Source organism: Panthera pardus, unplaced genomic scaffold (assembly GCF_024362965.1).
Source record: "Panthera pardus isolate Hobbes unplaced genomic scaffold, ASM2436296v1 HiC_scaffold_20, whole genome shotgun sequence".
Classification (NCBI taxonomy): domain Eukaryota; kingdom Metazoa; phylum Chordata; class Mammalia; order Carnivora; family Felidae; genus Panthera; species Panthera pardus.
Genome location: NW_026526766.1, coordinates 24,966,528 through 24,979,329, shown reverse-complemented (window position 1 = coordinate 24,979,329; position 12,802 = coordinate 24,966,528). Strand labels below are relative to the sequence as shown.

Sequence of the window (12,802 nt, the reverse complement as noted above, 5' to 3'; positions counted from 1 at the left end):
ACGATGTAAAGGCAAACAGCCCAGAAGGTCCAAAGAGAAATTATTTTTCAAGAAGATAAATCCTGTAAGACCACTATTTCCAGGATCTCATGTCTTTTTCTTGGTTTACACTTCTCTTAGAGCATCAATATATCTCAATATAGGGGAGAGATAAAAGTAACTGTAGGAGTTAGGGGTTAAACTGATAAAAATATAGAGAAAACAAAACAAGGCCATTCAAGAGAAAAGAAAATGTTGTACTGGAAAGATAAAGCAGTACTAGTATACTACTAAGCTTAGTTATAAATAACGTATGTGTTCATAACAGACCCTCTGAATACTAACCTGACAAAAATTTTAACTTAGCTATACTGATTTTTTTAATTTTTTTAAAAAGTTTATTTATTTATTTATTTATTTTGAGAGAGTGAGCAAGCAGAAGAGGGGCAGAGAGAGGTGTTGTACACTTGAAACTAATGTAATATTGTGTGTCAACTATACTCAAATTAAAAAAGAAAAAAAACTAATGGTATGAAAGACAAAATACTGTCCCGCTGAGATCAAGAATAAAGCAGATGGGGGCACCTGGGTGGCTCAGTCAGTTAAGCGTCCAACTCTTGATTCCAGCTCAGGTCACAATCTCGCGGTTCATAGGATCAAGCCCTACACCAGGCTCTGCGTTAACAGCACAGAGCCTGCTTGGGATTCTCTTTCTCCCTCTCTCTCTGACCCTGCTTGCACACTCTCTCTCAAAATAAATAAATAAACATTAAAAAAAGAAGAAGAAGAAGAAGGCAGACATCGAACTCACTTCAGCACATATAATAAAATTGGAATGATACAGAATATTAGCAGGGGCCTCTGTGCAAGTATGACATGTAAATTTGTGAAGCGTTCCATACTTTTATGAAATAAAAACTAAACAACAATACACACACGCAGATGTCTACTCTCAACATTTTAACATTTACAGGAGGCCCATGTGAGTGCAATAAAGAAATAAAAGGTTTATAAATTAAAACAGAAAAAAAAAATAGCACGCAGAAAGATATACAGACCAATAGAACAGAATACAGAACCCAGAAATAAACTCTCATAAATACAGTCAAATAATCTTCAACAAGGGTGCCAAGATTACACAACAAAGAAAGGATAAGGTCTTCAGTAAATGGTGCTGGAAAAACTGAATATCCACATGCAAAAGAATAAAAACGGACCCTTATACCATATTCAAAAATTAAAATGGAGATCTAATGTTTATTTTTGAAAGAGACAGAGTATGAATAGGGGAGGGGCAGACAGACAGCAAAACACAATTCACAGCAGGCTCCAGGCTCTGAACTGTCAGCACAGAGGTAAAATGGAGATCTAAACATAAGACCTAAAATTATAAAACTATTAGAGAAAATATTGGAGGAAAAACTTCAAGACACTGGAACAGGCAATGATTTCTTGGATATATCACTAAAAGAACAAGTAAAATCAAAAACAGATAAATAGGACTACATCAAACTCAAAAACTGTGCAGCAAGAGAAACAATAGAATAAAAAAGCAAGCTACAGAATAGGAGAAACATTTGGAAACCATTATCTGATAAGGGGTTAATACCCAGAATATATAAAGAAGCCAATAACAATAACAAAAAAAAATTTAAATGGGCAAAAAAACACATTTTCCCAAAGATATACAAATGGCCAACAAGCATATAAAAAGATGCACACCATCATCACAAGGGAAATGCAAATCAAAACTGCAATGAGATATCACATCACACACCTCAGAATGGCAACTAGCCAAAATAAAACCACAGAAAATAACAAGCGTTGGTGAAGATGTGGACAAATTGGAACGCTTACCCACTATTGGTAGGATTGAAAAATGGCACAGCAGCTATGGAAAACAGTATGGAGGTACCTCAAAAAACGAAAAATAGAACTACCATATGTCTAGCAATCCCACTTCCAGGTATATATCCAAAAGAATCAAAAATAATCTTAAATAGATATTTGCATACTCACATTCACCATGGCATTATTCACAACTGACAAGGTATAGAAGCAATCTAATTGTTCAACAACGGATGAATGGGTAAAGAAAACGTGGTATATAGATAAGAAGGAATATTATCTAGCCTTTAAGAAAAAGGAAGAAAATCATGTCATATTTAATAACGTACATTAACCTTAAGGGAATTATGCTAAGTGAAATAATCTAATCACAAGGGACAAATACTGCAAGACTCCACTTACATGAAGTATCTAACGTAATCAAACTCATAAAAATAGAAAGTAGAACTGTGGCTGCCAGAGACAGGGGAAGGAAAAATGGATATGGGATCTCATTCATGCAAGATGAAAAAGTTACAGAGATCTGTTGTACAACAACGTGTATATAGTTAACAATATCATAATTGTTAAAATAAAAATTGCTTAGAGGATGGGGTGCCTGGGTGGCTCAGTCAGTTAAGCACCCAACTTTGGCTCAAGTCATGATCTCACAGTTCATGAGTTCGAGCCCCACGTCAGGCTCTGTGCTAACAGCTCGGACCTGGAGCCTGCTTTGGATTCTGTGTCTCCCTCTCTCTCCGCCCCTCCCCTCACTCTCTCTCTCTCAAAAATAAATGCTAAAAAATTTTTTTAAATTGCTTAGAGGGTAGGTGTTTTCCACAATAAGAAAAAGAGAGGGAAATCAAGAAGGAAGAGGAAAAAAAGAAAATTACTCCTAAAATAAAGATAATATGAATATTTATCAAGAAAGCACCAAAGAATCTACAAAATAGCTACATCGCCTAATAAATGAGTTAGCAAGATACATCTTTTTCCTGCTCCATTTTTCACACTTTTGTGCTTTTTGTTGACGATTTCACTGTTTAAAATGGTCCCCAGCATAGTGCTGAAGTGCTGTCTAGTGTTCATAAATGCATCAAAGCTGCAATGTGTCATATGGAAAAAAATGAATCTAACAAAAATATATGTAGGATATTTACCCTGAAAACTACAAATTACTGATGAAAGAAATCAAAGATGACCGAAACAAATGAAGAGACCAGCTGTGTTGAAGACTCTATCTTAAGGTTTCAGTTCTCCCCAACTGATCTAGAGATTGATTCAGTGCAATTCCATTCAAATCCCAACATCTGTTTTTTGTAAAAAATGACAAGCTAAGTCTAAAATTCCTAAGGAAAGGCAAAGGAACTGGAATAGTCCAGATAATTTTGAAAACAAAAAACGAAGTTGAAGGACTCACACTATCTGATCTCAAGACTTGGTATAAAACTTCATAATCAAGACAGGAAGGTATTGGCAAAAGGATTAACACAGAAATTAATGGAAAGACAAGACGGTCTAGATATAGACCCACACATAATATGGTCAATTGGTTTTCTACAAAGTTGCAGTGACAATTCAATGGAAACAGGATAGTCTTTTGAACAACTGGTGATGAAACAACTGAACAATTCATATGCAAAAATATGAACCTCAACCAATACCTCACACTATATATAAAAATTAACTCTAAATGAATCATTGACCTAAATTTGAAAACTAAAACTATAGAAAAGCTATGAGAAAAGTTAAGACAAAATCTTTGTGACCTTGGTTTCTTAGAAGTTTTCTTAGGGAGGGGTGGCTGGGTGGCTCAGTCAGTTAAGCAAGTGTCTTCTGCACAGGTCATGATCTCACAACTTGTGAGTTCAAGCCCCGCATTGGGCTTTGCACTGTCAGTGCAGAGCCTGCTTGGGATTCTCTCTCTTTACCTCTCTTTCTGCCCCTTCCCCACTTGTGCTTTCTTTCTTAGAGTAAATAAGTAAACTTTTAAAAAAGTTTTCTTGGGGACAACAACAAAACTATAATTCATAAAAGAAATTAATGAATTGGGCTTTATCAAAATTTTAAAATTCTGCTCTGTGAAAAACACCATAAGGAATATAAAGCTTTATCGGGGTACCTGGGTGGCTCAGCGGGTTGAGCATCTGACTTCAGCTCAGGTCATGATCTCATGGTTCATGAGTTCAAGCCCCACATCGGGCTCTGTGCTGACAGCTCAGAGCCTGGAGCCTGCTTTGGATTCTGTGTCTCCCTCTCTCTCTACTCCTCCCCCACTCATGCTCTGTCTCTCTCTCTCTCCTTCAAAAATAAATAAAAACATTTAAAAAAAATTTTTTAATAAAAAAAGGAATAAAAAGCCTTATCAAACTCAACACCCAAAAAACAAATAATCCAGTGAAGAAATGGGCATCCTCGCGGAGAAAGAGGATCTCTTTTGCATTGCTGGTGGGAATGCAAGCTGGGGCAGCCACTCTGGAAAACAGTATGGAGGTTCCTCAAAAAACTAAAAATAGAACTACCCTATGACCCAGCAATTGCACTACTAGGCATTTATCCACAGGGATACAGGTGTGCTGTTTCGAAGGGACACATGCACCCCCATGTTTATAGCAGCACTATCAACAATAGCCAAAGTATGGAAAGAGCCCAAATGTCCATTGATGGATGAACGGATAAAGAAGATATGGTGTGTATATATATATATATATATGTATATATATATATATGTATATATATATATACATATATATATATACACACACAATAGAGTATTACTCTGCGATCAAAAAGAATGAAATCTTGCCATTTGCAACTACATGGATGGAACTGGAGGGTATTATGCTAAGTGAAAGTAATCAGTCAGAAAAAGACAAAAATCATATGAATTCACTCATATGAGGACTTTAAGAGACAAAACAGTTGAACAAAAAGGAAGGGAAACAAAAATAATATAAAAACAGGGAGGGGGACAAAACAGAAGAGACTCATAAATATGGAGAACAAACTGAGGGTTACTGGAAGGGCTGTGGGAGGGGGATGGGCTAAATGGGGAAGGGGCATTAAGGAAACTACTCCTGAAATCATTGTTGCACTATATGCTAATTTGGATGTAAATTTTAAAAAATAAAAAATAAAATTAAAAAAAAAAAGAATATAAAGCCACACACATGCGACAAACCACAGACTGAGAGAAATAACTGACAAAAGACTTGTACCCAGAATATAGAAGAATCTATACTTAAAATTTAGTAAGAAAACAAACTTATTTGGGGCATCTGGGTGGCTCAGTCAGTTACATTTCCAACTTTGGCTCAGGTCATGATCTCATGGTTTGTTAGTTCGAGCCCTGCAGCAGGCTCTCTGCTGAGTCAGCACAGAGCCCACTTCAGAAACTCTGTCCCCCACTCTCTCTGTCCCTCCCCTGCTCATGCGTATGCACTCATGCACTCTCTCTCTCTCAAAATTAAACATTAAAAAAAAAGAATAAAAACAAACATGAATAAAACATCTGAATAGACACTTCACCAAAGAAAATATGCAGATAGCAAATAAACACATTAAAATATGCTCAATATTATTAGACATTAGGGAAATGGAAAAGTAAAATCACAGCTGATACTACACATCTATTAGCAATGCTAAAGTAAAAAATAACTGAGCATACCAAAAATTAGAAATTTCCATACATTGCCAGTGGGAATACAAAATAGCACAGCCACTTTGGGAAACAGATAAGCAATTTCTTAGACAGAAAAACACACACTTACCATATAACCCAACAATCACATTATTAGGTATCTACTCAAGAGCAATGAAAACTTTCATTAATTAAAAATCTCTATGTGAATGTTCACAGTAGCTTTATGGCCTCATGGCCCAACGGTAGCATGTGTGACTGCATAGTAGCTTTAAAACCAACATGTCCTTCAACTGGTGAATGGATCAATAAATTACGGTACATCATTGCAATGGAATACTATTCAGTAATAAAAATGAATAAGCTACTAATAGATGCACTATCATGGACAAATGTTGCTATTTATAGACTGTGTCCCCACCAAAATTCATATGCTGAAACTCTAATGCCCAATGTGAAGGTATTAGGCATAGGGCCTTTGAGATGCGTTTAGGTCATAGGGTAGAACACTCATGAAAGAGATTATGGCTTTTGTAAGAGCTCCCCACCCTACCACCACCACAGAGCTACCTTGCCCCTTTCACCATGGGAAGTTACAGTGAAAAGATGGCTGTCCATGAACACAGAAGTGCGTCCTCACCAGACACCAAAACTGCTGACACCTTGATCTTGGACTTACTTCCCAGCCTCCACAGAAGTAAATTTCTGTTGTTTCCAAGCCACCCAGTTTATGGTATTTTTGTTACAGCAGCCTGAACAGACTAAGACAAATGTCAAATGCAGTATGTGAACTGAAAGAAGCCAGACAAAGACTGTACAATTCCATTTATATGGCATTCTGGAAAAAGCAACATTAGCAATAAAAAACAGTTCAATGGTTGCCCAAGACTGACTACAAGGGCATAAAGAAATGTGGGCAGTGATGAAGCTGTTCTATATCATGATCTTGGTAGTGATGGTGATATGCCTATGTTTGTTAAAACACACAGAGATACACACCAAGAAAAACACAAATGTTACTGTATGTAAATTATCTCAGGGTGCCTGGGTGGCTCAGTCGGTTAAGTGTCTGACTTCAGCTCGGGTCATGATCTCGCAGTTCTGTAAGTTTGAACCCCATATTGGGCTCTGTGCTGATAGCTCGGAGCCTGAAACCTGCTTCAGATTCTGTGCGTGTCTCTGTCTGTCTGTCTGTCTGTCTCTCTCTCTCTCTCTCTGCCCCTCCCCCACTCGCGTTCTCTTTCTCTAAAAATAAACATTGAAAAAAATTTTTTTAACTTACCTCAATAAGAAAAACTGAAGGTAAATACCAAAAAACTAGAAATATAACTTTCAAACAAGCTGAGGAAAACAAAGAAAACTATCTAACAGAAGGCACAAACAGCCAACCACCATAAATAGAAACAATAAAATGGTAGAAACATGTCTAAATATACCAGCAATCGTAACGAATATAGATGAACTCACCTGTTAAAAGATACTCTCAAAATGAATAAGCCAAATCCAGTTGTATGCTTAAAAGACCTAAAACAAGATAACATCGAATATAAAATTAATTAAAATAAAGGCATGTTAAAATCAAGCATGATTTCATGAAGCCATAGCTTAGGGACATCTTCAAGACAGAGAGATCTGTACAGCTGACCCTTGAACACAGGTTCCAACTACGCGGGCCCATTTTTATGCAGATTTCTTCCAATAATTATAGAACTGTAAATGTATTTTCTCTTAAACTTTCTTAATATTTTCTCCAGCTTCCTTTACTGTAAAAATACAGTATATACAGTACACAAAATATGTGCTAATTGACTACTTCTGTTATTGGCAAATCTTGTGGTCAGCAGTAAGTTAATGGTAGCTAATTATAGGGGAGTCAAAAGTTACAAGCAGATTTTCAACTAGGTGGGGGTCAGCATCCCTAATCCCAGCTCTGTTCAGGAGTCAATTGTACTTACATAACCTGATTCCAAAGTGCCATTTAATTGCATCTGTTGTCATATTTTTTAACCTCAAAAATTAAGCCAGATCCATGGGTCTTAGGTATGCTCATTCAGTAAGTTACCTATTTCCTCCACTAAAATTTAAATACGACAGCACTGGCAGATGGACCTAGTATAATTTGCAAAGGTGTTGTATTAATGTAATGATAGTCATTAAGTAAACGGAAATCAGGACAAAGAGTACTTTCAGTTGAGTTATAAATTAAGTGAATTATCAAGCATAAATGCCACAATTACAATTAAGTTGTTTGCAGAATGTTTTGTACTATAAATCACTCTGGGTACAGTATACATCCCTAAAACTATTACAGTACATGCAGCCATATAACACAAATAGCACGTTCTAGCTGAACCTGTTAAATAACAGGAGATAATTTTATGGCTACTTCTAGGAGAAGGAAGGAAAAAATGGGAAAGGAAGAAAGATGGCCTGGCTGTGAATTGAAAAGGTCAAGGCTGGACAGGAAATGAAATGAACAAGGATGAATTTCAGAGACATCAATCCTGGATCCCAGTAGGTACAACTATATAAACAGAGATAAAGATAAAGGTTTGCTGAAGATAAAAGTTAAAACCTATCTGTAAGAGGTTTAGCTTTTTTCAAAATACTTTTACATCTGTAGTATTACCTAAACCTCAAAATAACATGATAGAGTAAGTTCTATCATCTACTTAAGTGAATAAAACTGAAGCTTGAAGATTAAGACATATTAAGATCATGTATCAAAGCAGGCCCAGAACTAGAACATAAGTTCTTCTAATTTCCGTTCTTACGCCTTTTGCTAGACCCTGTTGATTTATGTGAAAAGGGAAAGTATAGCCAATCCCTCATTTATATACAAAATCCCACTTACAAATAAAACACATAAAAAAGTCATTCTATAAGAGCACTATACTGCTGTTATAATGAACAGACTTTTTTCAGATCGCATTTAACAAGTTCCTCTAGTGCATTATAAATTATTTCACGTACAAAGTCAAGTGAAAGAAAAACTTAACATCACCCACTGCATCTATCTTTATGACAGCTTTAAAACAGTGCCATGGTTAAGTACTACTTTTCCTTTGCTATAACTACTAAAATACCACATAAAACAATTTCAAAATTTTTAAAATTACAAACTGATATTTTAAGTCTTATGTATCCATTTATTTTTTTCATTTTTTTCCTTATTTCAAACATGTACCTCCTTGTTAGTGTTGTTGAACATGGCAAGCGACAAACTCCTTTTAAATGACAGTTGGGACAAATTCTGAGAAACACAGCTCAGTGAACCACAACTAAATTGTTCTATTAATGTGTGATAGTCCTAATTAATAATTCTCTCCAAGTACTATCCTCTAGGATTTAAATCTCCACTTCTCAAGCTAATTGACATACTATAATTTTATAATAATGTTACCATACTAGGCAAAGAAAAAAATTCTGATTAAAACCCTAAAAGATAACCAAGACATATATAAAACACAAGTAAATGTGACGAGATACTTAACCCTGTGCAAGCATTCAAACATAGCTAAATTCCAATATTTTACCAAAAAGTCAAGAACTTTGGGGAAAAACTGACTGCTAAATAAACATTTGTTACACAGAATTCATTTAAAAGCAAAGTAAGTGTGGTGTATACTAATCAGAAACATGGATGTAGTTTCCCCCCCCAACTGCATATTATCATAATTGTAATAAGAAGAGGATTCTATCTATATATAATAGGATTTTTTCCTACATGTTAGAAAGAAATTTTTATTTAAAAATTTAATTAAATGGAAAAAGTATTATCATGTGGAATCTACATGATGAAGTTTACACTGGGTTTCAATAACTGAGCCTTTTCATAATTTAATAAATTGTATTACTTGCATCTACTTCTTTAGAGAATTCTTAAGGTTTTCCTTCCTCTCTTTCTGGAGAAATTGAGTAATCACAGTCACTGCAGGTAGAAACAACTTAGAGGGGAGGTGTGAGCTAGGGAGCACAATTTCCCAACCACTCAGACACAAAAGAACAGCCCGTGATCCTCATGAACATCACTGTCCAAGAAAAGAAAAACATGGAAAGGTATGTTTCTTAAATTGTACATTAAGAATGTGCATACCATATGATCACTTCTTTTTCTCTCCAAAATGAATCTTAAGAAAGCAATCAGAAAGGACAGACTTAAGTGCCAGAGTGTTTATCATTCATTGTATTTGTATAGGGTGGAAAAAAACAGAAATAATCTAAATGTTCAACAATGGGGGGGGGTAGAAGCAGGGATTAAATACACTACACTGGATCCATGAAATAGGTTATAGTCTTTAAAAAAAATTCTACAGGTATGTTTAATAACATGAAAATATGTTCATATTTTATTAAGAAAAAGGCCAGGTATAAAACTATATATATATATATATATATCTCTTAATCCCTGTTAATTTTATAATCATGAAAAAATGTTTTCTAAAAAGCTGACTTTATACTCTCTGAACTTGACTAAACACAATAATCTACATTCAAGTTCTTGACTGCAGGAACTGACCAGGAAAGAACAGAGTAGGAAAATCCTATCGTACATCACAAAGACTTAGGCATCTTTGATGTATGTTAATTTTCAGTCAGCCTCACCTATTCCCCTTTTTTAAAAAAATATAACAAACGGCAGAAGTACCATCCTTTTGAACACATGTGGCATTTAACCAACAGCTGAGACTTATAAGCACTAACAAATGTTGAAATCATAACTACTCCATGTTTACACTAGCTTCATCTAAAAAATAAAAGTGTCTTAAAACTCATTAATGGTAACTTTAAAATTCTGAGAAGATATTCTCTGAAAATTAGGGGGGGAAATTATATTTAATGACTGAAATCAGAAGAGGTTATCAGTGGAACTGTTTGTGGATCTTCCATAACCTACTGTAAGGAAAAGAGAATAGGAAAAGAGAATTCCACCTCTGCTATGTGACCTCAGACATATTCCTTAACTTCTCAGTCTTAAGTTTTCTTATCCATAAAACAGATAACCCACAACTTACTCGCAGGACTGTAGTAAGCTTTAAACTGCCAGCACAAGGTAGGGCACATAGTTGGGAACCTTAGGAAATAGTACTTATATTTTAAATAATCATCCAGCTGGCTAGTGTACAATCTGAATTATATGAGTTCATCTAAAGTAAACCCCAAGGCTAAGTAATACTAGCTCTGAATTCACTGGGAGTTCAAAATGACCATGAAATTATACAAGATAGGAGCCAGTGATGTATCCAACTTGATGGGTACTTTGGCAAGGACTTGCTAAAGTCCTTGAATGAGCAAAAGTACAACACAGTAGTTTGGTTGAAAACAATAGAGGATGAAAAACTGGTGGAAAGAGACTTTTCTGTTCAAGAGCAAACTAATAGTTAAAACAGATAAAGAGGAAACACATGGAAAAAGAAGAAAAAAACTCCTTTCGGGCAATATTATCTAGGAAAGGTAAGTAACAGCTTTCACCAGTTAAGGTCCAGTCAGAAGACAGTGAAACTGGGAGAAGGAAGTTCTTAGATAGGGCTGTTTAATTTGCATTCCTGCTCACCACTCTTCACGTTATCAGGGTAGAAACTGATAATTACACCAGAAATACTAGCTTGAGAGAAAGTATGTTAGTACAGTATCCCTATACGTCCCTTTAAGTGTTAGTGAAATGTCCCAGGTTTTAAGGCAGTCAATTAAATACTGCAAACTCTGACTGGCAGATGAAATCTCTATAAAACAAGTGTTCTCAACCCCTACATACATGCATCAATTCATGGTTGAATATTTAATAAAGATCTGAACCATATAATATAAAACCAAAATGTGAACTAAGTTTTACCCTCCCAACAAGGCTCTTCGTGAAGATACATTCATCATGGAGGAAGGCGTTTAAAAAAATTACATGGCCACTGAAAGAGACCTTCTCTATAAACTCCACAATCGCAGACACTATGCTTTTAACAGTATTTAACTATCCTCCTAGCCAGTAAATGTTCATGCTTCATGAAGTCCTCGGCTCCTCCAACAAGAGTTTCTTCCTCATTAGGCGAGTGAAAAGATCATGGATGAATGCAATCATACCAAAAAAAGGTGCTGGTTACATCCATTCTGCAAGTTATTCAAGAGGGAAATCAAGTTACAGTAAGATGGAACGGCACATTTCATCACGACAAAATACACATGTATGTATTCTGCAAATGGTGGAGTTAAACTTATATGTAAATCACAACATCTTTATGCTTCGACGCCTATTTGGGGTTGTGGGTGAAGGCTGGAGAGTAGAAGAGTGAGGATGTGGCGACTGGCTACTACCAGGCCAGGCGATTTCCCAGGGTCGTCACCGATTCGAAATGACCTTAAGAGCCTTAACAAAAGCAGTCATCAAAGCTTGGCACAAGGGCCTTAGAAGTAACCGAACACAAAGCAAGCGCAAACTTGAATACGCTAGATCTGTGACAAATTTGAGGAGGAGGTTTTGGGGGTTTTAATCACTGCGGAACACCGCCACTCACTCGGTCGGAGCTTTAAACAGCTGCAAGAAACAGAACGCGGACGTCTACAACGTATTGTGCGAATCGCATTCATTTTAGGGGATAGAATGTAATACTTCCGGCAAATTTTCCACAGATAAACTGCAGCGACGACACTACCGAATACTTTTCTCACAGGTCCCATTTAACAAAAATGGGGGAAAAGGAAGAACACGGGGGGGGGGAGGGGGGGAGGAGAATGGTCTCGTCAGAAAGCCTGTGAAGACGCCTGGGATCTCCCGGAGCGCTGGCGGGGAGTCGGAAGCAAGGAGGACCAGTTCCCCGGGACTCCGAGGCCGCCCGGCCGCAGGCAAGCGGACCGGCACGCGTTTCCTGGGTTCCCGTCCGAGCCGACAGCGGGCCGCGAACCGCCAGCAGGCCCCCGACCCGGGCCGCTCCGGCCCGTTACAAACAGCGGGTTTCCGCCGCGGGGGCCGGCGGCGGGCGGGCTGCACTCACCGCCGCGCAGCCCGCCCCGCAGCCCGCAGCCCGGGCGAGAATGGGGGTGCTGAGTGGGAGGGAGACGCGAGTGTGGACTGTGGAAACGGGGGCATTCGTCTGGGCCTAGCACCGACCTGGGCGTCCCGCCTTCCTCTCGCGCAACAGCGGTCCCTGGGCCGCGCGACTGTGAGAACAGGAACCGCTACGGCGCGCGCCCTAATCCTTTTTTGCCTCTTCCCGCCCGATTTGCCGCGCGCTCACACCCCTCCTCCAAACCTAAAAGACTCCGTAGGCCCCGAAAACGCCCCTTCCCCGCCCCCTCCCTGTGCGCGTGAACGAGGTAGCCTTCAGTTCTCGCGAGAGGTTTTCCCCCCCTCCCTCTCCTCTGCCT

At 37.7% G+C, this 12,802-nt stretch overlaps 1 protein-coding gene and 1 non-coding gene across 5 annotated transcripts in view; one reads left to right on the top strand and one right to left on the bottom strand.

The window, feature by feature from the left end:
* The window catches only part of RMI1 (RecQ mediated genome instability 1), an 83,926-nt gene extending 71,218 nt beyond the window's left edge, over positions 1–12,708 (bottom strand). For all 4 annotated transcript variants that reach the window (XR_008424161.1, XR_008424159.1, XR_008424160.1 and 1 more), the window contains exons 1-2: positions 12,546–12,708; positions 6,914–6,970 (exon numbers count right to left, since the gene is read on the bottom strand). The gene's annotated coding sequence lies outside the window, so the exon portion shown is untranslated. The remainder of the gene's footprint in view (positions 1–6,913; positions 6,971–12,545) is intronic.
* On the top strand, positions 783–885 carry LOC128778710 (U6 spliceosomal RNA). Its single transcript, XR_008424439.1, has one exon. It is a non-coding gene; the product is annotated as a U6 spliceosomal RNA (small nuclear RNA).
* Positions 12,709–12,802: the final 94 nt, after the last annotated feature.